Genomic DNA, 27743 nt, shown 5'->3' with positions numbered 1-27743 from the left:
GTGAAGTACAAACTTATACTTCAAAATTATAATAAGGCTTATTCGAATGAAAGGTTGATGTTGATTTGCTGGAGCTGTGACAAAATTAGCTAATTTGGAAAGGGATTGCAAAGTTATTTTCGGTAATAACAACGCCAAAAGAGCTAGCACGGATACGTGTTTAACGTTTACTTAGGTTCCGAGTGTTTTCAGGTGCATAACTATATGCATCAATCTTTTCTTCTGTAGATGAAGTGCGGTTGGTTCATCCTCTCGATTTAGGTGTTTTCAAGAGTCATGAAAGGTTTGAACGCAGATTGTAATCGTCAAGATACAAATAAGGTTTAAGATGAAATCAAGTGGCAAACTTGAAGAAATGTTTAGTTTCATATGTTATAATCAATATTTTAATTCATTTTAATTGTCCAATGTCATTAGTCCACAGCTAGTAGTCCACAATTAGTATTTCAACAATTCATACATAATATTCGAATTAATTAATACGTATCGTGACCCGTTGTATACATGTCTCAGACTCGATCACAACTCAAAGTATATATATTATTGTAGAATCAACCTCAACCCTCTATAGCTAACTCGATCATTACCGCATATAGAGTGTCTATGGTTATTCCAAATAATATATATAGATGACGTCGATATGATATGTCAAAACCTTGTATACGTGTCCCGATATTTAAAGTACGTAAAATAAATAACAGTAATTAAATGACGATAAATAAAATTGCGAGAATTAAAATTGCGATAAATAAATTGCGATATATAAATTGCGATAAATAAAATGTAATACAGAATTAATAGTTAGCTAGGAACAGTTAGCTAGGATTTTGTTAGCGTGGATTCTTAACAAAATTTCTCATAATCAATTTGTTTGTTTCTAACAAATTTTATTTTGTCAAATGTTTCTTCATTATGCCACTTGTTGGATTCTGAGAAGTCAAAATCCAAATATGAAATTGGATGAAAATGGTTATTCTGTAGTGAACGGATTCGTATCTCTGTGAATATAAGTAGGATAGTAAATGACCGTTGAATCAGATTCGAAGAATGTACAGTGTAACTTATTAATGTGAAATCTAAATATTCCTCGAATATTACCTACCCGTTAAAATATTTTCACCATTAACAGTTTGTACAAAAGAATTTTTAATTACAGTCTTTATGAAAACATATATACATATATTTTCTTCAGATGTAATCATGGATTTAATGAGTCAATGTGATATTGAACTCATCTGGTTTACCGTTAGAACTAAATTACATAATCTCTAAAACATTAGAGTTTATATAATCCTCATGTAGATCGAAGATAAATGATATATAAAGATTCGTAGAACGATGATTATGCTCGAGATACATATTGAGATGTTGAGGCATGTGATGTTGAAACTTGGGTTGTTGGTGGTACTGGTATTGATGTTGGCGTCGGTGATGTTGCTGAAGCTGGTAAGTTTTGCACCATATTCTCCAAATTTATTATTCGAGCGCGAAGCTCATTGACTTCTTCCATTACTCCAGGATGATTGTCGTTCAGAACGAGCGGATGAATAAGGTTTAGAATTTTAGATAGAATATAATCGTGGTGAGATACTCTGGAAATGAGTGTGAAAATGGTGTTTCGAATGGGTTCGCTGGTAAGTGCTTCAGGTTATTCGCCAAGAGTGCAGGTTGGTGGGTGGAAAGGATCGTCTTCTTCTCGTCCCCATCGGTTAAGTCGACTACGAACCCATCAGATGAATTGGGGATGGATGATTGGTTGGTCCATTCCGATCACACTGCTTTCGGAGCATGAGTGGGACTCCATGTCAGAATCCGAGGGACTTGAACTAGTGGCGAGTTCCATTTCGCACGATTGAGTAAAGAATTTTTTGATAACAAATGATTTCTGGCTATCAGATGATATTTTAATTATATAGAATATCTATATATATAGAGCAAAAGATTTTGTTGATTACGGAGGAATTTACCGAATATGTCAGGCAAAGTTTATAGTAACAGATACGCTAAGATATGAATTAGCAGATACGCTAAGATATGAATTTTGTCTATATACTATTCATGCAATCAATGCAATAAGATGTGTCTAGACTAAGAATGATAAGCAGGTAATTTCCGACAAAAATGATAAGTAAAACTTTTGACATGCAGACACGGTCGAAGTACAAACTCACTAATGCATCCTAACGACCATCAGTTAGACACACTAATGTAGACCTGGTTCGCTAAGACCACCGCTCTGATACCAACTGAAAGGACCCGTTCATATACATTATAAACGATTCACAATATTTGATTACATCGCGAGGTATTTGACCTCTATATGATACATTTTTCAAACATTACATTCGTTTTTAAAAGACCATCTTTCTTTACATCGAAAGTTGACGGCATGCATACCATTTCATAATATATCCAACTATAATTGACTTAATAATAATCTTGATGAACTCAACGACTCGAATGCAACGTCTTTGGAAATATGTCATGAATGACTCCAAGTAATATCTCTAAAATGAGCAAATGCACAGCGGAAGATTTCTTTCATACCTGAGAATAAACATGCTTTAAAGTGTCAATCAAAAGGTTGGTGAGTTCATATGTTTATCATAAACAATAAAATTCATCATTTTGATAGACCACAAGATTTAAATGATGCATGGTATAAATGGGCCCGAATCCTACACCCACCTGTAATGTACATGCGATATCTTTTAAATACAGTACACCTTTCTCGTGTACGAAATCCATTTTTTTATAAATCTTAGTAACCGTACACATATCTGGTGTACAAAATATAATACACATAACCTGTGTATAAAAATCATTCTCTCGATATATAACATTCACTTTGCATTCATTGCTTGGCTTGGTAACTGACCTTAACATATAATGCGCATCAATAATATCCCAAAAACAGAACATCTCATCTGTATAATATATAAACTTCGAAGTACTAAACACCACGCCCACTAGCTTTTCCGTCTAGTGAACATTCTTTGTGGGGGTGTTAAACCCGGTAGCTACCTTTAGGATTCGCGTGAATTAGGGCCATACCCGATTCTAATTCTTAGGTTACCAAGCAATAATAATCAGGGGAAAATATTCACATCAATTGGTGGCAATTATCATGTCCACATAATTCAATGGTGGCAATTATCATGTCCACATAATTCAATGGTGGCAATTATCATGTCCACATAATTCAATGGTGGCAATTATAATGTCCACATAATTCAATGGTGGCAATTATCATGTCCACATAATTCAATAATAATCCGCAGAACTTCTGTCTGCATAATAATTCATTCGAGGAATGTTTTCCTTGTGTCTATCTCGTCAAACATTTATAAAAGCATTTCATGTATTCGCAGTTCAAAATATATTTCAAAAGCATTTAATAAAACAGTTGTAAAAACATCGCATGTATTCTCAGTCCCAAAAATGTAAAGAGTAAAAGGGAATCAAATGAACTCACTATCCAATATTTTGTAGTAAAAATATTCATACGACGAAACTGACAATGCAGGGTTGGCCTCCGATTCACAAACCTATATCATTGGTTTATATATTAACATACGTAATTGTAATCGAACAAATATATATATATATATATATATATATATATATATATATAAATTTATTAGTTGTATCATTTTTATATTAATAATACATATATATATATATATATATATATATATATATATATATATATATATATATATATATATATATATATATATTCATATTAAAATATTAATTTTTCTTATGTTATAGGTATTAACTATATATTATTTGTTTGTTAAAAACAGTAGTTATAATAATACTAAAATAATATTAATATTGGTAAAAATGATAATAACTATAATACTTGATATTACTAATAAGGTTAATAATGTTAATAATTCTATTAATGATAATAATAATGATATTAATAATAATAACTGTAAAAATATTAATTTTACTAATAAAGATGTTTATGATAATGATTTTAATAATTATATAATAACGATACTCATGATAATATTAAAAATAATACCTTTTAATGATTTGTTAACATTATTAATAATGATAATAATAATAATACATAATGATAATACTAATAATTATAGAATGTTATTAATACTAATATTTATGAAAATAATACTAATTTATATTATTTTCATAATAATAGTAATAATAATAATCACAATAACCATAATAATGATAATAATACTTAATTGATAAAATTGACAATAATAATAACGTTAATAATACTTATAATACTAATTATAACAATGATAATTATAATCATAATAATAACAAATGATAATCAATACTTAGCTTAGTAATAATCATAATAATAGCTAGTAATAATAACAAATAATTAATAATAATAATAATAATAACAATAATAATCATAATAATAAGAATAATAATAATAATAATAATAATAATAATAATAATAATAATAATAATAATAATAATAATAATAATAATAATAATAACAATAATAATAATGAATTTAAAAAAATGGAACTACCTCAAAATGCACTGATTTAAAAAAAATGCCACTAGCGGGGCTTGAACCCGAGACCTCTCGCTCCACACTCATACCCTTAAACCATCTGAGCTACCTTATTTTTTTGAAATAATCCTAGAACCGAAACTATATAACCCATTTATTTGTATTTCCCTTCTTCTTCATTAACACAAGTCGACCAGGGTTCAATCCAGTCTAAACAACAAATTATCCATTTAATTTAAAACCTTAAGATGATAGAAAACAACCTTGATGTGGTGAATTTAATTACGTAACAGAAAATAAAATAAAATAAAAAATAAAACTGAAAACAGATAGTATACGATTAATAACCCAACATCAAATTTTGAATTTGAGACTGTTTTGACTCATGATTACAACATGAAATATGCTCTAATTTGTTCCTAGAAACTTTTTGAATAATCAATTTTACTTAAAACATCAAAACGAATCCAAATTTCTCGATGAACAAATCGGTTGACTTTTGAAAATAAAAGTTTCACCTTCAAATTTGAACTCAATATGGAAAATTGAAGATTGAAACTTTCCAGATACTTTACTTAGATGATTTCCAACCTAACTGCATTCATAGATTTTTTAAAAGTGTTTCAAATTCGAGTTTTTGGAAAATGGAAGTAAGAACAGAGGAATATAACTGGGTTTCGTTCCATTCTTTTGTTTTTAATTCAAATTGCAGTGTAATATGGATATAAGGTGCTTGAGGGAGTGCTGCAGTAACAACTTGATCCTAAATGATTTGCAAAAACGACATCTAACAGATTACAGACCATAATTCGACAGAAACAAAAATATAAAGAAAATAAAATAAAAAAAATAATAAAATAAATAAAGTTTTGATCGTGATTTAAAACTGAATTTACGATTGATGATAATGATCTGTAGTAAAATTTGAAAATTACAAAACCTCATACACAGTTAGACGTGGATTGGAAAGAGATTGGTACTTTCTTTTCTTTTATATACAAAATTTGTAATAATTAATAAATACTTTAGTAATAATATTAATAATAATTATATTAATTATTATTAATAAGATATTTATAATAATAAATTTAGAAATAATGATAATAATATGAAGATATTAATAATAACCAAAAATGATGATAAATTTAATAAGAATGATTAATAAGAATGATAATAATATTATTAATGATACAACATAATAAATTGTATTATTTTCTGAAAATATTTATAATAATAATAATGATTTTAATGATAAAGGTAAATATAAAAATAATAATCTTTAAAAAAAATTCTATTCATTATAATATAGTAGTGATATTAACAATGATAACAATATTAATAATCATAATATTTATAATTCTTAATTATACTAACAATAATTATAATACTAATAATAATAATACTATTTCAATTTATATATATCAAATTCGTATCTATAGATTATATATTTAAATAACACTAGTCTTTGATAGTAATAATAATATTATTATAATAACTATATTTTATCTTATAGTTATAGTTATATATATATATATATATATATATATATATATATATATATATATATATATATTAAAAATACAACTTGCAATTACATTTGTTAATAATTATATCATATATGTTATATGAATACATCTATTGAATATTTAATATTCCAACATTAATATATAGAATTCATATATATATATATATATATATATATATATATATATATATATATATATATATATATATTCATTTTTAGTAACAACTTAATAATTCTATGTATATTATTTTATATTTTTAGTTCAAATGATTAAAGTGTACTCTATTAATTTAAATATTATATATACTTATATTTATATTTACACTTATATATATATATATATATATATATATATATATATATATATATATATATATATATATATATATATATATATATATTCACATACAAATTTATGTACACACATTTGTTCGTGAATCGTCGGAAATTGTCGAAGGGTTAAATGAGTCCATGTAAACAGTTCAAATATTTTGAGACTCAACTTTACAGACTTTGCTTATCGTGTCGAAATCAGGTAAAGATCAAGTTTAAATTTGGTCGGAAATTTCCGGGTCGTCACACGGGTGATCCTATATTCTATCCTGCTCTTGTGGTTTTATCATTTGTAATCATGCCATTATTCTATTGTTTGCTACTTGTGAATTTAAAATGATTCTAATTTCATTTTATTATTTGTCTATAAATAGAAGTTGATTATGATTATGATTTATGTTGTTCATTTTTTTTTTATAATAGAAAATGTCGAATTTGAAAAGGCTTAAATTTGCTCCTTTAGAATCAAGTGGGAACAACTACTTAACATGGGTTATGAATGTAGAAAAACATCTCGAATCAATCGGTCTTTTAGAAACCCTGAATGAAAATAACAATTGTTCCGAACAAGAGAAAGCAATAGCAAGTATTTTTCTTAGCAAACATATTGAAGAGTCCTTAGAATCTACATATTATATGATCGAAGATCCAAGTGTATTATGGAAAATACTCAAAGATAGATACGATATTAATTATCAAGAAATAACGGTGATCCATGAAAGAATAAAATTGAAGATGTTAGTAGACGCTCTTATAAGAATCTCCGAGATTCTTATTAATGATCTGGTAACATGGATCATCAGTCTAGTATTTCTTGAATACATGAACATCTTGTTTATCTCTACAAATAAGTCCCCAAAAGAAAAGAAAACAAGAATGAATCTGTTCAAAAATCTTGATTAAATATGTAGTGACCCGAACTTTTCCATATTTATATATATTAAATGAAATTATTATTTACATGATTAAGTGTTTCCAACATGTTAAGCAATCAAACTTGTTAAGACTTGATTAATTGAAATAGGTTTCATATAGACAATTGACCACCCAAGTTGACCGGTGATTCACGAACGTTAAAACTTGTAAAAACTATATGATGACATATATATGATTATATATATAGTTAACAAGATATTATTATAAGTAAGTATCTCATTAGGTATTTTAACAAAGAGTTATATACATAAAATTGAGTTTATTGAAATAAGAAACTCGAAACGATATATATAACGATTATCGTTATAACAACGTCTTACTAAATACATATGAATCATATTAAGATATTAATACACTATGTTTAATCATTATAAATGATAAGTAAACATGTCATTAAGTGTATTAACAATGAGCTACATATGTAAAAGCAAGACTACTAACTTAATGATTTCGAAACGAGACATATATGTAACGATTATCGTTGTAACAACATTTAACTGTATATATATCATACTAAGATATATTAATATATCATAATATCATGATAATGTAATAATTTAACATCTCTTTAGATATGATAAACAATGGGTTAACAATATTTAACAAGATCGTTAACCTAAAGGTTTCAAAACAACATTTACATGTAACGACTAACGATGACTTAACGACTCAGTTAAAATGTGTATACATGTAGTGTTTTAATATGTATTCATACACTTTTTAAAGACTTCAAGACACTTATCAAAATACTTCTACTTAACAAAAATGCTTACAATTACATCCTCGTTCAGTTTCATCAACAATTCTACTCGTATGCACCCGTATTCGTACTCGTACAATACACAGCTTTTAGGTGTATGTACTATTGGTATATACACTTCAATGATCAGCTCTTAGTAGCCCATGTGAGTCACCTAACACATGTGGGAACCATCATTTGGCAACTAGCATGAAATATCTCATAAAATTACAAAAATATTAGTAATCATTCATGACTTATTTACATGTAAACAAAATTACACATCCTTTATATCTAATCCATATACCAACGACCAAAAACACCTACAAACACTTTCATTCTTCAATTTTCTTCATCTAATTAATCTCTCTCAAGTTCTATCTTCAAGTTCTAAGTGTTCTTCATAAATTCTATAAGTTCTAGTTTCATAAAATCAAGAATACTTCCAAGTTTGCTAGCTTACTTCCAATTTTGTAAAGTGATCATCCAACCTCAAGAAATCTTTCTTATTTACAGTAAGATATCTTTCTAATACAAGGTAATACTCATATTCAAACTTTGATTCAATTTCTATAACTATAACAATCTTATTTCGAGTGATGATCTTACTTGAACTTGTTTTCGTGTCATGATTCTGCTTCAAGAACTTTCAAGCCATCCAAGGATCCTTTGAAGCTAGATCCATTTGTCTCTTTTCCAGTAGGTTTATCCACAAAAATTGAGTTAGTAATGGTGTTCATAACATCATTCGATTCATACATATAAAGCTATCTTATTCGAAGGTTTAAACTTGAAATCACTAGAACATAGTTTAGTTAATTCTAAACTTGTTCGCAAACAAAAGTTAATCCTTCTAACTTGACTTTTAAAATCAACTAAACACATGTCCTATATCTATATGATATGCTAACTTAATGATTTAAAACCTGAAAACACAAAAAAACCATAAAACCGGACATACGCCGTCGTAGTAACACCGCGGGCTGTTTTTGGTTTGATAATTAAAAACTATGATAAACTTTGATTTAAAAGTTGTTCTTATGGGAAAATGATTTTTCTTATGAACATGAAACTATATCCAAAAATCATGGTTAAACTCGAAGTGGAAGTATGTTTTTCAAAATGGTCATCAAGACGTCGTTCTTTCGACTGAAATGACTACCCCTTACAAAAATAACTTGAAACTTATATTTCCGACTATAAAACTATACTTTTTCTGTTTATATTCATAAAATAGAGTTCAATATGAAACTATAGCGATTTGATTCACTCAAAACGGATTTAAAACGAAGAAGTTATGGGTAAAACAAGATTGGATATTTTTTTGATTGTTGTAGCTACGGGAAATATTGTAACAATTCTATACAAATCATATCCTAGCTAACTTATATTGTATTATACATGTATTCTAATATATTATGTAATCTTGGGATACCATAGACACGTATGCAAATGTTTTGACATATCATATCGACCCATGTATATATATTATTTGGAACAACCATAGACACTCTATATGCAGTAATGTTGGAGTTAGCTATACAGGGTTGAGGTTGATTCCAAAAATATATATACTTTGAGTTGTGATCTAGCCTGAGACGTGTATACACTGGGTCGTGGATTGATTCAAGATAATATATATCGATTTATTTTTGTACATCTAATTATGGACAACTAGTTGTAGGTTACTAACGAGGACAGCTGACTTAATAAACTTAAAACATTAAAACGTATTAAAAATGTTGTAAATATATTTTGAATATACTTTGATATATGTACATATTTGTTATAGGTTCGTGAATCGACCAGTGGCCAAGTCTTACTTCCCGACGAAGTAAAAATCTGTGAAAGTGAGTTATAGTCCCACTTTTCAAAACTAATATTTTGGGATGAGAATACATGCAGTTTTATAAATGTTTTACGAAATAGACACAAGTAAATGAAACTACATTATATGGGTGAATGATCGACGCCGAATATGCCCCTTTTGCTTGGTAACCTAAGAATTAGTAAACCGAACTACTAATTGACGCGAATTCTAAAGATTGATCTATTGGGCCTAACGAACCCCATCCAAAGTATCAGATGCTTTAGTACTTCGAATTCGTTTATATCATGTCCGAAGGATTTCTCGGAATGATAGGGGATATTCTTATATGCATCTTGTTAATGTCGGTTACTAGGTGTTCACCATATGAATGATTTTTATCTCTATGTATGGGATGTATATTGAAATATGAAATCTTGTGATCTATTATTATGATTTGATAATATATAGGTTAAACCTATAACTCACCAACATTTGTGTTGACATTTTAAGCATGTTTATTCTCAGGTGATTATTAAGAGCTTCCGCTGTTGCATACTAAAATAAGGATAAGATTTGGAGTCCATGCTTGTATGATATTATGTAAAAACTGCATTCAAGGAACTTATTTTTGATGTAATATATTCTTATTGTAAACCATTATGTAATGGTCGTGTGTAAACGGTATATTTTAGATTATTATTATTTGATAATCTACGTAATGCTTTTTAAACCTTTATAGATAAAATAAAGGTTATGGTTGTTTTAAAAATGAATGCAGTCTTTGAAAAACGTCTCATATAGAGGTCAAAACCTCGTAACGAAATCAATTAATATGGAACGTTTATAATCAATATGAACGGGACATTTCAGTTGGTATCCGAGCGTTGGTCTTAGAGAACCAGAAAATTGCATTAGTGTGTCTTACCGAGTTTGTTAGGATGCATTAGTGAGTCTGGACTTCGACCGTGTTTTTCTTCAAAAAACGATTGCTTAACATTTTTGTTGGAAACTATATATTATAAACATGTAAATATTATGTGATATATTAATCTCTTAATGTGTTTGATATTATGTGATAGATGTCTACCTCTAGTACAAATCCCATTGATTCACCTAATAATAATGAAGAGTTGAATATATTTTGGGAAGATTCACAAATTCCCGAAGAGGAACCGGAAGAGGAGGAACCGGAAGAAGAGGAACCAGAAGAGGAGGAATCGGAAGATGAGGAACCATAAGAAGAGGTTCCGGAGGAAGAAATATTGATACCTATAGTAAATCGATTAAATAAAAGAAAATCCTCAACCAACGGACCAAAGTTAATAATGGTCAATGGTGTTTTCGCTGAAGAAGCAAAATATTGGGAAGATTACCAATTTTTCGATGAATCGGATCCCTATGAGGATTCCGATGATGTTATAGAAATTACCTCGACCCAATATAATAAAGCAAAAGAAAATAATAAGGGAAAAGATATAAAAATAGAGAAACCCGATTCCAACCCCGATGAACTTTATATGTATCAACAACATCCGTATTTCCTAAAATGTAACAATGACCCAGGAATCTCTAAACCACCAGGTTTCTCTAAACCATTGTGGAAAACGATGGCTCGTATTAGAGGAACACCATATATTCCTAGAAAATTAGGAAAACGAACCAAGTCCGAAGAAGAAGAAACCAGTGATTCAGATTAGAGGGTTGTAATCATGTTGTATAATATATGTATTGTAGTGTGCTTGTACTTTTATGTTCTATGTAAAAATTGCTTGTATTGTTTGTTAATTATCTTTTATGAATCTAATCCTTGTCTATTTTACAGTATAAAAACAAAATGAACGTTAAGGGTAGACAACCGAATATTTTAGAAGACCTACCAGAGGATATGATTGAGGAAATCTTGTCTAGAGTCGGTCAGAATTCATCAGCACATTTAGTTATGGCGAAATTAACTTGTCAAACATTTGAAAGACTTTCCAGAAATGCCTTATTTTATAAAAGGCTTTCCTTTGATAGGTGGGGTATATCACATTGGGGAGACCGTAAGTTACGCCGTGTTTTCTTTAAAGCATTAAATGCGGGGAACCCAAATGTAATTTTACGCTACGGGTTAAGAACCAATTTTGACTCAACATATCCCAACATAGGATTTCGTGAATTAGAAAGAGCTTCTAACATGCAACATAAAGAAGCATGTTATGCTTACGGATTAGTGATGTTCGCTTCTTACCAAAGTGAGAAAAAGAACATCGGACTGCAGCTTTTAAATAAGACCTTCCCACAAGTGACGGATTCAGTAGTTGGGGTGAGAAATAAGGTTTTTAGATTATTATGGGCTGTTGGACATTACAAAACCCTCGTCCTTTTGACGACATTACAACATGTTGCCTAGCCAATGGTCATAACGGTTATTTTCCACAAGACCAAGGATGGGAAGTCGTCTTAGTAAAACCAGAATGCATGACTTATTTTTGGACTTATGAATTACGTGTCTTTATTTCCTTTACTGAACAACTTGCGTATTAACTAGATTTATCTTCAAAACTGTCCTATATCATAGTGTACTATATTTCATGTTATATGTAACATAGCGAAGTTGTAAGTTTGAAGAATACTTCTATGTGATATATTATTATAATCAGTTTTTCATATGGAATTGTAGTAGTTGAATTGTATATTAGCTACTAAGTATGAACTTAACGGGTAGGTAGTACCTGAATTTAAACTTATAAAACGCTAATATGAAGAAAAAGCTTTTATAAATGAGTTCATATTATGCTACAAAATACTAATGACTACTCTTAATATTCTGTATGATTAACTCAATTCAGTTGGCTATTTTGAAGGAAATGGCACCGACTACTCGACACACCATGAATATGAGCGAAGAGGAATTTCGTACCTTTCTTGCTGCAAACATAGCCGCAGTAATGGCTGCGCTACATACCAACAATAACTCTGAATCTAGTAATGTAGCTAATGGCGCAAGATATCGTGTAGGATGCTCGAACAAAGAATTCACTGCCTGCAAACCTTTGGAATTTGATGGAACCGAAGGACCAATTGGATTGAAACGATGGACCGAGAAAGTCGAATCGGTGTTTGCCATAAGTAAGTGTACTGAAGAGGACAAAGTTAAGTACGCTACTCATACCTTCACAGGTACTGCGTTAACGTGGTGGAACACCTATCTTGAACAGGTAGGACAAAATTCTGCTTACGCACTACCGTGGTCGGCATTCAAGAAATTGATGAACGAGCAGTACCGTCCTAGAAACGAAGTCAATAAACTCAAGGCAGAACTTAGAGAGTTACGAACACAAGGGTTCGACGTTACCACATATGAACGAAGATTCACAAAGTTGTGCCTATTGTGTCCGAGAGTATTCAAAGATGAAGAAGAGAAGATCGACGCGTTTGTAAAAGGGTTACCAGTAAGGATTCAAGAAGATGTGAGTTCACACGAGCTCGCTTCTATACAGAAGGCAAGTCGAATGGCTCATAAACTCATAAATCAGATTGAAGGAAGAATTAAAGAGCAGGCGGTCGAAGAAGCCAACATGAAACAACTCAAGAGGAAGTGGGAGGAAAACAGTGACAAGAGTCACCAGTACAACAACAACAACAACAACAACAATTACAACCACAATCAACAACAATCGCAACAATAACCGCAATTCTAACAATAACTACAACAAACATCCCAACAACAACAACTACAACAACCGTTTCAACAACAATAACAATCCCAATAATAACCTCAATAACAACAACGGCAACAAAAACCAAAAATAGCCATGTCATAGGTGTGAAGAAAATCATCAGGGGTTTTGCACGACATTTTGCAACAGGTGTAAAAGAAATGGTCATAGCGCGACAAAGTGTGAGGTATACGGACCAAAGTTTAATAGAACTAAAGGAATAAATAGTGTCGGAACAAGTAATGCCGGAATGAATAGTGTCGAAGCAAGTAATACCAACGCTGTTTGTTATAAATGTGAAAAACCATGCCACATTATTAGAAATTGCCCGAATCAGGGGAATACTAATGGGCAGGGCCGTGGAAGAGTTTTCAATATTAATGCGGCAGAAGCACAGGAAGACCCGGAGCTTGTTACGGGTACGTTTCTTATTGATGATAAATCTGCTTATGTTTTATTTGATTCGGGTGCGGATAGAAGCTATATGAGTAGAGAATTTTGTGCTAAATTAAGTTGCCCATTGACGCCTTTGGATAGTAAATTTTTACTCGAATTAGCAAACGGTAAATTAATTTCAGCAGATAATATATGTCGGGAGAGATAAATTAAACTGGGGGATGAAACGTTTAAAATTGATTTAATACTAGTCGAGTTAGGAAGTTTTGATGTAATAATTGGCATGGACTGGTTAAAAAAGGTAAGAGCAGAGGTCGTTTGTTACAAAAATGAGATTCGCATTATGCGTGAAAAAGGAAAACCTTTAATGGTGTACGGAGAAAAGAACAACGCGAAATTAAATCTTTTTAGTAGTTTGAAGGAGTAAAAACTAATAAGAAAAGGTTGTTACATCATTCTAGCACACATCGAGGAAGTTAAACCTGAAGAAAAGAACATCAGTAATGTTCCCGTCGTAAAAGAATTTCCCGATGTATTTCCGAAAGAATTACCGGGATTACCCCCACATCGATCTGTTGAATTTCAAATAGACCTGGTACCAGGAGCTGCACCAATAGCTCGTGCTCCATACAGACTCGCACCCAGTGAAATGAAAGAATTACAAAGTCAGTTACAAGAACTTTTAGAGCGTGGTTTCATTCGACCAAGCACATCACCATGGGGAGCTCCAATTTTGTTTGTCAAGAAGAAAGATGGTACATTTAGGTTGTGTATCGACTACCGAGAGTTGAACAAACTTACCATCAAGAACCGCTACCCACTACCAAGAATCGACGACTTATTTGATCAACTACAAGGCTCGTCTGTTTATTCGAAGATCGATTTACGTTCTGGATATCATCAAATGCGGGTGAAGGAGGATGATATTCCAAAGACTGCTTTTAGGACGCGTTACGGTCATTACGAGTTTATGGTTATGCCGTTTGGATTGACTAACGCACCAACTGTGTTCATGGACCTCATGAACCGAGTGTGTGGGCCATATCTTGACAAGTTTTCATTGTTTTTATCGATGACATACTTATTTACTCGAAGAATGATCAAGAGCACGAAGAACATTTGAGAAAAGTGCTAGAGTTGCTGAGAAAAGAAAAACTGTACGCTAAGTTTTCAAAGTGTGCATTTTGGTTGGAAGAAGTTCAATTCCTCGGTCATATAGTGAACAAAGAAGGTATTCAGGTGGATCCAGCAAAGATTGAAACCGTTGAAAAGTGGGAAACCCCGAAAACTCCGAAACACATACGTCAGTTTTTGGGATTAGCTGGTTACTACAGAAGGTTCATCCAAGACTTTTCCAGAATAGCAAAACCCTTGACTGCATTAACGCATAAAGGGAGGAAATTTGAATGGAAGGATGAACAAGAAAAAGCGTTTCAATTGTTGAAGAAAAAGTTAACTACGACACCTATATTGTCATTACCTGAAGGGAATGATGATTTTGTGATATATTGTGACGCCTCAAAGCAAGGTCTCGGTTGGGTATTAATGCAACGAATGAAAGTAATTGCTTATGCGTCTAGACAATTGAAGATTCATGAACAGAATTATACGACACATGATTTGGAATTAGGCGCGGTTGTTTTTTCATTAAAGACTTGGAGGCAATACTTATATGGGGTCAAAAGTATTATATATACCGACCACAAAAGTCTTCAACACATATTTAATCAGAAACAACTGAATATGAGGCAGCGTAGGTGGATTGAATTGTTGAATGATTACGACTTTGAGATTCGTTACCACCCGAGGAAGGCAAATGTGGTAGCCGACGCCTTGAGCAGAAAGGACAGAGAACTCATTCATGTAAAATCTATGAATATAATGATTCACACTAACCTTACTACTCAAATAAAGGAGGTTCAACAAGGAGTTTTAAAAGAGGGAAACTTAAAGGATGAAATACCCAAAGGATCGGAGAAACATCTCAATATTCGGGAAGACGGAACCCGGTATAGGGCTGAAAGAATTTGGGTATCAAAATTTGGAGATATGAGAGAAATGGTACTTAGAGAAGCTCATAAAACCAGATACTCAATACATCCTGGAACGGAGAAGATGTACAAGGATCTCAAAAAACATTTTTGGTGGCCAGGTATGAAAGCCGATGTTGCTAAATACGTAGGAGAATGTTTGACGTGTTCTAAGGTCAAAGCTGAGCATCAGAAACCATCAGGTCTACTTCAACAACCCGAAATCCCGGAATGAAAATGGGAAAACATTGCCATGGATTTCATCACTAAATTGCCAAGGACTGCAAGTGGTTTTGATACTATTTGGGTAATAGTTGATCGTCTCACCAAATCAGCACACTTCCTGCCAATAAGAGAAGATGATAAGATGGAGAAGTTAGCACGACTATATTTGAAGGAAGTCATCTCCAGACATAGAATACCAATCTCTATTATCTCTGACAGAGATGGTAGATTTATCTCAAGATTCTGGCAGACATTACAGCAAGCATTAGGAACTCGTCTAGACATGAGTACTGCCTATCATCCACAAACTGATGGGCAGAGTGAAAGGACGATACAAACGCTTGAAGACATGCTACGAGCATGTGTTATTGATTTCGGAAACAGTTGGGATCGACATCTACCGTTAGCAGAATTTTCCTACAACAACAGCTACCATTCAAGCATTGAGATGACGCTGTTTGAAGCACTTTATGGTAGAAAGTGCAGGTCTCCGATTTGTTGGAGTGAAGTGGGGGATAGACAGATTACGGGTCCGGAGATAATACAAGAAACTACCGAGAAGATCATCCAAATTTAACAACGGTTGAAAACCGCCCCAAGTCGACAAAAGAGCTACGCCAACATTAAAAGAAAGGATATAGAATTTGACATTAGAGAGATGGTCATGCTTAAGGTTACACCTTGGAAAGGCATTGTTCGATTTGGTAAACGAGGGAAATTAAATCCAAGGTATATTGGACCATTCAAGATTATTGATCGTGTCGAACCAGTAGCTTACCGACTTGAGTTACCTCAACAACTCGCGTCTGTATATAACACTTTCCACGTCTCGAATTTGAAGAAATGTTTTGCTAAAGAAGATCTCACTATTCCGTTAGACAAAATCCAAATCAACTAAAAACTTCAATTCATCGAAGAACCCGTCGAAATAATGGATCGTGAGGTTAAAAGACTTAAACAAAACAAGATACCAATTGTTAAGGTTCGATGGAATGCTCGTAGAGGACCCGAGTTCACCTAGGAATGAGAAGATCAGATGAAGAAGAAATACCTGCACTTATTTCCAGAAGATACGTCAACACCTCCAACTGCTTAAAATTTCGGGACGAAATTTATTTAACGGGTAGGTACTGTAGTGACCCGAACTTTTCCATGTTTATATATATTAAATGAAATTGTTATTTATATGATTAAGTGTTTCCAACATGTTAAGTAATCAAACTTGTTAAGACTTGATTAATTGAAATAGGTTTCATATAGACAATTGACCACCCAAGTTGATCGGTGATTCACAAACGTTAAAACTTGTAAAAACTATATGATGACATATATATGATTATATATATAGTTAACATGATATTATGATAATTAAGTATCTCATTAGGTATTTTAACAATGAGTTATATACATAAAATTGAGTTTATTGAATTAAGAAACTCGAAACGATATATATAACGATTATCGTTATAACAACGTCTTACTAAATACATATGAATCATATTAAGATATTGATACACTATGTTTAATCATGATAAATGATAAGTAAACATGTAATTAAGTGTATTAACAATGAACTACATGAAATGTCCCGTTCATATTGATTATAAACGTTCCATATTAATTGATTTTGTTGCGAGGTTTTGACCTCTATATGAGACATTTTTCAAAGACTGCATTCATTTTTAAAACAACCATAACCTTTATTTTATCAATAAAGGTTTTAAAAACATTACGTAGATTATCAAATAATGATAATCTAAAATATATTGTTTACACACGACCATTACATAATGGTTTACAATAGAAATCTATTACATCGACATATGTTTCTTGAATGCAGTTTTTAAACAATATCATACAAATAATCTTGTCCTTATTTTAGTATGCAACAGCGGAAGCTCTTAGTATTCACCTGGGAATAAACATGCTATAAACGTCAGCAAAAATGTTGGTGAGTTATAGGTTTAACCTATATATATCAAATCGTAACAATAGACCACAAGATTTCATATTTCAATACACATCTCATACATAGATATAAAAATCATTCATATGGTAAACACCTGGTAACTAACATTAACAAGATGCATATATAAGAATATCCCCATCATTCCGGGACACCCTTTGGATATGATATAAATTTTGAAGTACTAAAGCATCCGGTACTTTGGATGGGGTTTGTTAGGCCCAATAGATCTATCTTTAGGATTCGCGTCAATTAGGGTGTCTGTTCCCTAATTCTTAGATTACCAGAAAGGGGCATATTCGATTTCGATAATTCAACCATAGAATGAAGTTTCATGTACTTGTGTCTATTTTGTAAATCATTTATAAAACCTGCATGTATTCTCATCCCAAAAATATTAGATTTTAAAAGTGGGACTATAACTCACTTTCACCGATTATCAAATCGTCGAGGATTAGACTTAGCCACAGGTTGATTCACGAACCTATATCAAACATATACATATATATCAAAGTGTGATCAAAATATATTAATAACATTTTCTTTATTACGTGTTGATGATTTAAGTTGTCCAGTTAGCAGTCCAATGTTAGTAGTCCATAATTTTTCGTACATGAATAATTTAATTTATATATCTTGAATCAATCCACGACCCAGTGTATACGTATCTCAGTATTGATCACAACTCAAACTATATATTTATTTTGGAATCAACCTCAACCCTGTATAGCTAACTCCAACATTTGCATATAGAGTGTCTATGGTTGTTCCGCAATATATATATATAGATGGGTCGGCATGATAGGTCGAAACATTGTATACGTGTCTATGGTATCTCAAGATTACATAATATACAATATAAGTTGATTAAGCTATGGTTGGAATAGATTTGTTACAATTTTTCCCGTAGCTAAAATGAGTAATTTTTACCAATTTTGTTTTACCCGTCATTTCTTCGTTTCAAATCCGTTTTGAGTGATTCAAGTGGCTATGGTTTCATATTGAACTTAAATTTATGAAACTAAACAGAAAAAGTATAAGTTTATAGTCGAAAATACAAGTTACAAGTCATTTTGTAAGAGGTAGTCATTTCCGTCGAAAGAACGACATCTTGATGAGCATTTTGAAAAACATACTTTCACTTTGAGTTTTACCATGATTTTTGGATATAGTTTCATGTTCATAAGAAAAATCATTTTTCCAGAAGTGTAGCTTTTAAATCAAAGTTTTTCATAGCTTTTAATTATCCAAACCAAAACAGCCCCCGGTTTTACTACAACGGCGTATGTCCGGTTTTACGGTGTTTATCGTGTTTCCAGGTTTTAAATCATTAAGTTAGCATATCATATAGATATAGAACATGTGTTTAGTTGATTTTAAAAGTCAATTTAGAAGGATTAACTTTTGTTTGCGAACAAGTTTAGAATTAACTAAACTATGTTCTAGTGATTACAAGTTTAAACCTCTGAATAAGATAGCTTTATATGTATGAATCGAATGATGTTATAAACATCATTACTACCTAAAGTTTTCTAGATAAAACTACTGGAAATGAGAAAAATGGATCTAGCTTCAAAGGATCCTTGGATGGCTTGAAAGTTCTTGAAACAGAATCATGACACGAAAACAGTTCAAGTATGATTTTCACTCGAAATAAGATTGTTATAGTTTTAGAAATTGAACCAAAGTTTGAATATGAATATTACCTTGAATTAGAAAGATAACCTACTATAAATAACAAAGGTTCCTTGATCTTAGATGATTACTTGGAATGGATTAGAAAGCTTGGAAGTAGACTTGCAAACTTGGAAGTATTCTTGATTTTTATGAAACTATACTTATGGAATTTATGAAGAACACTTAGAACATGAAGATGGAAATTGAGAGAGATCAATTAGATGAAGAAAATTGAAGAATGAAAGTATTTGTAGGTGTTTTTGGTCGTTGGTATATGGATTAGATATAAAGGATGTGTAATTTTGTTTACTTGTAAATAAGTCATGAATGATTACTAATATTTTTGTAATTTTATGAGATATTTCATGCTAGTTGCCAAATGATGGTTCCCACATGTGTTAGGTGACTCACATGGGCTGCTAAGAGCTGATCATTGGAGTGTATATACCAATAGTACATACATCTAAAAGTTGTGTATTGTACGAGTACGAATACGGGTGCATACGAGTAGAATTGTTGATGAAACTGAACGAGGATGTAATTGTAAGCATTTTTGTTAAGTAGAAGTACTTTGATATGTATCTTGAAGTCTTTCAAAAGTGTAAGAATACATATCAAAACACAACATGTATATGCATTCTAATGGAGTCGTTAAGTCTTCGTTAGTCGTTACATGTAAGTGTTGTTTTGAAACCTTTAAGTTAACAATCTCAATTAATTTTGTTAACCCAATGTTTATTATATCAAATTATATGTTTAATTATTATATTATCATGATATTATGATGTATGAATATCTCTTAATATGATATATACATTAAAATATCGTTACAACGATAATCGTTACATATAAGTCTCGTTTCGTAATTCTTGAGTTAGTAGTCTTGTTTTTACATATGTAGTTCATTGTTAACACACTTAATGATATATTTAAATATCATTTTATCATGTTCAATATAGTGTATCAATATCTTAATATGATACATATGTATTTAGTAGACGTTATCATAACGATAATCGTTATATATATCATTTCGAGTTTCTTAACTTAGTAATCTCATTTCTTATGTATATCACACATTGTTAATATACTTAGTGAGATACTTACTCATAATAATCTTATATCAACCATATATATATGTCTATATATACCACAACATGTAGTTTTTACAATTTTGTAACGTTCGTGAATCGCCGGTCAACATGGGTGATCAGTTTCTATATGAAACTTATTTCATTTAATCAAGTCTTAAAAAGTTTGATTACTTAACACATTGGAAATATTTAGTCATGTAAATATCAATCACAATTAATATATATAAACATGGAAAAGTTCGGGTCACTACAGTACCTACCCGTTAAATAAATTTCGTCCCGAAATTTTAAGCTGTTGAAGGTGTTGACGAATCTTCTGGAAATAGATGCGGGTATTTCTTCTTCATCTGATCTTCACACTCCCAGGTGAACTCGGGTCCTCTACGAGCATTCCATCGAACCTTAACAATCGGTATCTTGTTTTGCTTAAGTCTCTTAACCTCACGATCCATAATTTCTACGGGTTTTTCAATGAATTGAAGTTTTTCATTGATTTAGATTTCGTCCAACGGAATAGTGAGATCTTCTTTAGTAAAACTTTTCTTCAAATTCGAGACGTGGAAAGTGTTATGTACAGCTGCGAGTTGTTGAGGTATCTCCAGTTGGTAAGCTACTGGTCCGACACGATCTATAATCTTGAATGGTCCAATGTACCTTGGATTTAGTTTCCCCCGTTTACCAAATCGAACAACGCCTTTCTAAGGTGAAACCTTAAGCATGACCATTTCTCCAATTTCAAACTCTATATCTTTTCTTTTACTGTCCGCGTAGCTCTTTTGTCGACTCTGGGCGGTTTTCAATCGTTGTTGGATTTGGATGATTTTCTCGGTAGTTTCTTGTATTATCTTCGAACCCGTAATTTGTCTATCCCCCACTTCATTCCAACAAATCGGAGACCTGCACTTTCTACCATAAAGTGCCTCAAACGGCGCCATCTCAATACTAGAATGATAACTGTTGTTGTAGGAAAATTCTGCTAACGGTAGGTGTCGATCCCAACTGTTTCTGAAATCAATAACACATGCTCGTAGCATGTCTTCAAGCATTTGTATCGTCCTTTCGCTCTGCCCACCAGTTTGTGGATGATAGGCAGTACTCATGTCTAGACGAGTCCCCAATACTTGTTGCAACGTCTGCCAGAACCTTGAAACAAATCTACCATCCCTATCAGAGATAATAGAGACGGGTATTCCATGTCTGGAGACAACCTCCTTCAAATACAATTGCGCCAACTTCTCCATTTTGTCATCTTCTCTCATTGACAGGAAGTGTGCTGATTTGGTGAGACGATCAACTATTACCCAAATAGTATCATAACCACTTGCAGTCCTTGGTAATTTAGTAATGAAATCCATGGTAATGTTTTCCCATTTCCATTCAGGGATTTCAGGTTGTTGTAGTAGACCTGATGGTTTCTGATGTTCAGCTTTGACCTTAGAACACGTCAAACATTATCCTACATATTTAGCAATATCGGCTTTCATACCCGGCCACCAAAAGTGTTTCTTGAGATCTTTATACATCTTCCCAGCTCCGGGATGTATTGAATATCTGGTTTTATGTACTTCTTTAAGTACCATTTCTCTCACATCTCCAAACCTTGGTACCCAAATTCTATCAGCCCTATATCGGGTTCTGTCTTCTCGAATATTAAGATGTTTCTCTAATCCTTTGGGTATCTCATTCTTCAACTTTCCTTCTTTTACAACCCCCTGTTGCGCCTCCTTTATTTGAGTAGTAAGGTTAGTACGAATAATTATATTCATAGCTTTTACCCGTATTGGTTCTCCGTCCTTTCTACTCAAAGCGTCGGCTACCACATTCGCCTTCCCCGGGTGGTATCGAATCTCAAAATCATAATCATTCAACAGTTCAATCCACTTGCGTTGTCTCATATTCAGTTGCTTCTGATTAAATATATGTTGGAGACTTTTGTGGTCGGTATATATAATACTTTTGACCCCATATAAATAATGCCTCCAAGTCTTTAATGCAAAAACAACAGCACCCAATTCCAAATCATGAGTTGTATAATTTTGCTCGTGAATCTTCAATTGTCTAGACGCATAAGCAATCACCTTCATTCGTTGCATTAATACACAACCGAGACCTTGCTTTGATGCGTCACAATAAATCACAAAATCATCATTCCCTTCAGGCAATGACAATATAGGTGCTGTAGTTAGATTTTTCTTCAATAACTGAAATGCCTTCTCTTGTTCATCCTTCCATTCAAATTTCTTCCCTTTATACGTTAATGCAGTCAAGGGTTTTGCTATTTTGGAGAAATCTTGGATGAATCTTCTGTAGTAACCAGCCAATCCCAAAAATTGACGTATATGCTTCGGAGTTTTTGGGGTTTCCCACTTTTCAACGGTTTCGATCTTTGCCGGGTCCACCTGGATACCCTCTTTGTTCACTATGTGACCGAGGAATTGAACTTCTTCCAACCAAAATGCACACTTTGAAAACTTAACGTACAGTTTTTCTTTCCTCAATACTTCTAGCACTTTTCTCAAATGTTCTTCGTGCTCTTGATCATTCTTTGAGTAAATAAGTATGTCATCGATGAAAACAATGACAAACTTGTCAAGATATGGCCCACACACTTGGTTCATAAGGTCCATGAACACAGCTGGTGCGTTAGTCAATCTAAACGGCATAACCATAAACTTGTAATGACCATAACGCGTCCTAAAAGCAGTTTTTGGAATATCATCCTCCTTTACTCGCATTTGATGAAATCCAGAACGTAAATCGATTTTCGAATAAACTGACGAGCCTTGTAGTTGATCAAATAAGTCGTCAATTCTCGGCAGTGGATAACGGTTTTTGATGGTAAGTTTATTCAACTCTCTGTAGTCAATACACAACCTAAATGTACCATCCTTCTTCTTGACAAACAAAACAGGAGCTCTCCATGGTGATGTGCTTGGTCGAATGAAACCACGTTCTAATAGTTCTTGCAGTTGGCTTTGCAGTTCTTTCATCTCGCTGGGTGGGAGTCTGTAAGGAGCACGAGCTATTGGTGCAGCTCCTGGTATAAGATCTATTTGAAATTCAACAGATCGATGTGGAGGTAGTCCCGATAATTCTTTCAGAAATACATCGAGAAATTCTTTTGCGACGGGAACATCATTGATGCTCTTTTCTTCAGTTTGTACTTTCTCGACGTGTGCTAGAACAGCATAGCAACCTTTTCTTGTTAGTTTGTGTGCCTTCAAATTACTAATAAGATGTAGCTTCGTGTTGCCCTTTTCTCCGTACACCATTAAGGGTTCTCCTTCTTCTCGTACAATGCGAATTGCATTTTTGTAACATACGATCTCTGCTTTCATCTCCTTCAGCCAGTCCATGCCAACTATTACATCAAAACTCCCTAACTCTACTAGTATCAAATCAATCTTAAATATTTCGCTACCCAGTTTGATTTCTCGATTCCGGCATATATAATCTGCTGAAATTAATTTACCGTTTGCTAATTCGAGTAAAAATTTACTATCCAACGGCATCAATGGACAACTTAATTTAGCACAAAAATTTCTACTCATATAGCTTCTATCCGCACCTGAATCAAATAAAACGTAAGCAGATTTATTGTCAATAAGAAACGTACCCGTAACAAGCTCCGGGTCTTCCTGTGCCTCTGTCGCATTAATATTGAAAACTCTTCCGCGGCCGTGTCCATTCGTGTTCTCCTGGTTCGGGCAATTTCTAATAATGTGGCCCGGTTTTCCACATTTATAACAAACTACATTGGCATAACTTGCTCCGACACTACTTGCTCCGCCATTACTCGTTCCGACACCATTTGTTCCTTTCGTTCTATTAACCCCTGGTCCGTAGACCTCACACTTCACCGCGCTATGACCATTTCTTTTACACTTGTTGCAAAATTTGGTGCAAAACCCCGAGTGATACTTTTCACACCTTTGGCATAGCTGCTTCTGATTGTTGTTGTTGTTGCGGTTGTTATTGTTGTTGGGATGATTATTGTAGTTGTTGTTGTTGTGCTGTTTGTTATAGTTGCGATTGATGTTGCGATTGTTGGGATAGTTGTTGTTGTTTTGGTGACTCTTATCACCGTTTTCCTCCCACTTTCTTTTGACTAACTTCACGTTGGCCTCTTCGGCCGCCTGTTCTTTAATTCTTCCCTCAATCTGGTTCACTAGTTTGTGAGCCATTCTACATGCCTTTTGTGTGAAGGCAGGCTCGTGTGAACATATATCTTATTGGATTCTCTCCGGTAACCCTTTCACAAACGCGTCGATCTTCTCTTCCTCATCTTCGAACGCTCTCGAACACAATAGGCACAATTCTGTGAATCGTCTTTCATACAAAGTAATATCAAATCCCTGTGTTCGTATCCCTCTAAGTTCTAACTTGAGCTTATTGACCTCGGTTCTGGGACGGTACTTCTCGTTCATCAAGTGCTTGAATGCTGACCACGGTAGCGCGTAAGCAGCATCTTGTCCCACTTGCTCAAGATAGGTATTGACCATGTTAACGTAATACATGTGAAGGTATGCGTAGCGTACTTCACTTTGTCTCCTTCAGCACACTTACTTATGGCAAACATCGATTCAACTTTCTCGGTCCACCGTTTCAATACGATTGGTCCTTCGGTCCCATCAAATTCTGAAGGTTTGCAGGCAGTGAATTCCTTGTAGGAGCATCCTACACGATTTCTTGCGCCATTAGCTGTATTGCTAGATTCATAGTTATTGTTGGTATGTAGCGCGGCCTGTACTGCGGCTATGTTTGAAGCAAGAAAGGCACGAAATTCCTCTTCGCTCATATTCAAGGTGTGTCGAGTAGTCGGTGCCATTTCCTTCAAAATAGTCAAATGAAACAATTTAATCATACAGAATATTAAGAGTAGTCAATAGTATCTCGTAGCATAATATGAACTCATTTATAAAAGCTTTTTCTTCATATTAGCGTTTTTTAATTTTAAATTCAGGTACTACCTACCCGTTAAGTTCATACTTAGTAGCTAATATACAATTCAACTACTACAATTCCATATGAAAAACTGATTATAATAATATATCACATACAAATATTCTTCAAACTTACAACTTCGCTATATTACATATAACATGAAATATAGTACACTATGATACAGGACAGTTTTGAAGATAAATCTAGTTAATACGCAAGTTGTTCATCAAAGGAAATAAAGACACGTAATTCATAAGTCCAGAAACAATTCATGCATTCTGGTTTTACTAAGACGACTTCCCATCCTTGTTCTTGTGGAAAATAAATGTTATGACCATTAGCTAGGCAGCATGTTGTAATGTCATCAAAAGGACGAGGGTTTTGTAATGTCCAATAGCCCCGTAATAATCTAAAAACCTTGTTTCTCACCCCAACTACTGAATCCGTCACTTGTGAGAAAGTTTTTTTTAAAAGCTGCAATCCAATGTTCTTTTTCTCACTTTGGTAAGAAGCGAACATCACTAACCCGTAAGCATAACTTGCTTTTTATGTTGCATGTTAGAAGCTCTTTCTAATTCACGAAATCCTATGTTGGGATATGTTGAGTCAAAATAGGTTCTTAACCCGTAGCGTAAAATTGCATTTGGGTTCCCCGCATTTAACGCTTTAAAAAAAACACGGCGTAACTTAAAGTCTCCCCAATGTGATATGAAATGTCCCGTTCATATTGATTATAAACGTTCCATATTAATTGATTTCGTTGCGAGGTTTTGACCTCTATATTAGATGTTTTTCAAAGACTGCATTCATTTTTAAAACAACCATAACCTTTATTTTATCATTAAAGGTTTTAAAAATATTACGTAGATTATCAAATAATGATAATCTAAAATATACTGTTTACACACGACCATTACATAATGGTTTACAATAGAAATATATTACATCGACATATGTTTCTTGAATGCAGTTTTTACACAATATCATACAAACATGGACTCCAAATCTTGTCCTTATTTTAGTATGCAACAGCGGAAGCTCTTAGTATTCACCTGAGAATAAACATGCTTTAAACGTCAACAAAAATGTTGGTGAGTTATAGGTTTAACCTATATATATCAAATCGTAACAATAGACCACAAGATTTCATATTTCAATACACATCCCATACATAGAGATAAAAATCATTCATATGGTGAACACCTGGTAACTGACATTAACAAGATGCATATATAAGAATATCCCCATCATTCTGGGACACCCTTCGGATATGATATAAATTTCGAAGTACTAAAGCATCCGGTACTTTGGATGGGGTTTGTTAGACACAATAGATCTATCTTTAGGATTCGCGTCAATTAGGGTGTCTGTTCCCTAATTCTTAGATTACCAGACTTAATAAAAAGGGGCATATTCGATTTCGATAATTCAACCATAGAATGTAGTTTCACGTACTTGTGTCTATTTTGTAAATCATTTATAAAACCAGCATGTATTCTCATCCCAAAAATATTAGATTTTAAAAGTGAGACTATAACTCACTTTCACAGATATTTCCTTCCTCGGAAATAAGACTTGGCCACGGATCGATTCACAAACCTATACAAATATGTACATATATATATCAAAGTATGATCAAAATATAATTACAACCATGTTTATTATGTTTTAAAGATTTGAGTGTATTAAGTCAGATGTCCTCGTTAGTAACCTACAACTAGTTGTCCATAGTTAGATGTACAGAAATAAATCGATATATATTATCTTGAATCAATCCACGACCAAGTGTATACACGTCTCAGGCTAGATCACAACTCAAAGTATATAATCAACCTCAACCCTGTATAGCTAACTCCAACATTA

This window comes from Rutidosis leptorrhynchoides, chromosome 2, assembly GCF_046630445.1.
Source record: "Rutidosis leptorrhynchoides isolate AG116_Rl617_1_P2 chromosome 2, CSIRO_AGI_Rlap_v1, whole genome shotgun sequence".
Taxonomy (NCBI): Eukaryota; Viridiplantae; Streptophyta; class Magnoliopsida; order Asterales; family Asteraceae; genus Rutidosis; species Rutidosis leptorrhynchoides.
This window is presented reverse-complemented; position numbering follows the sequence as displayed.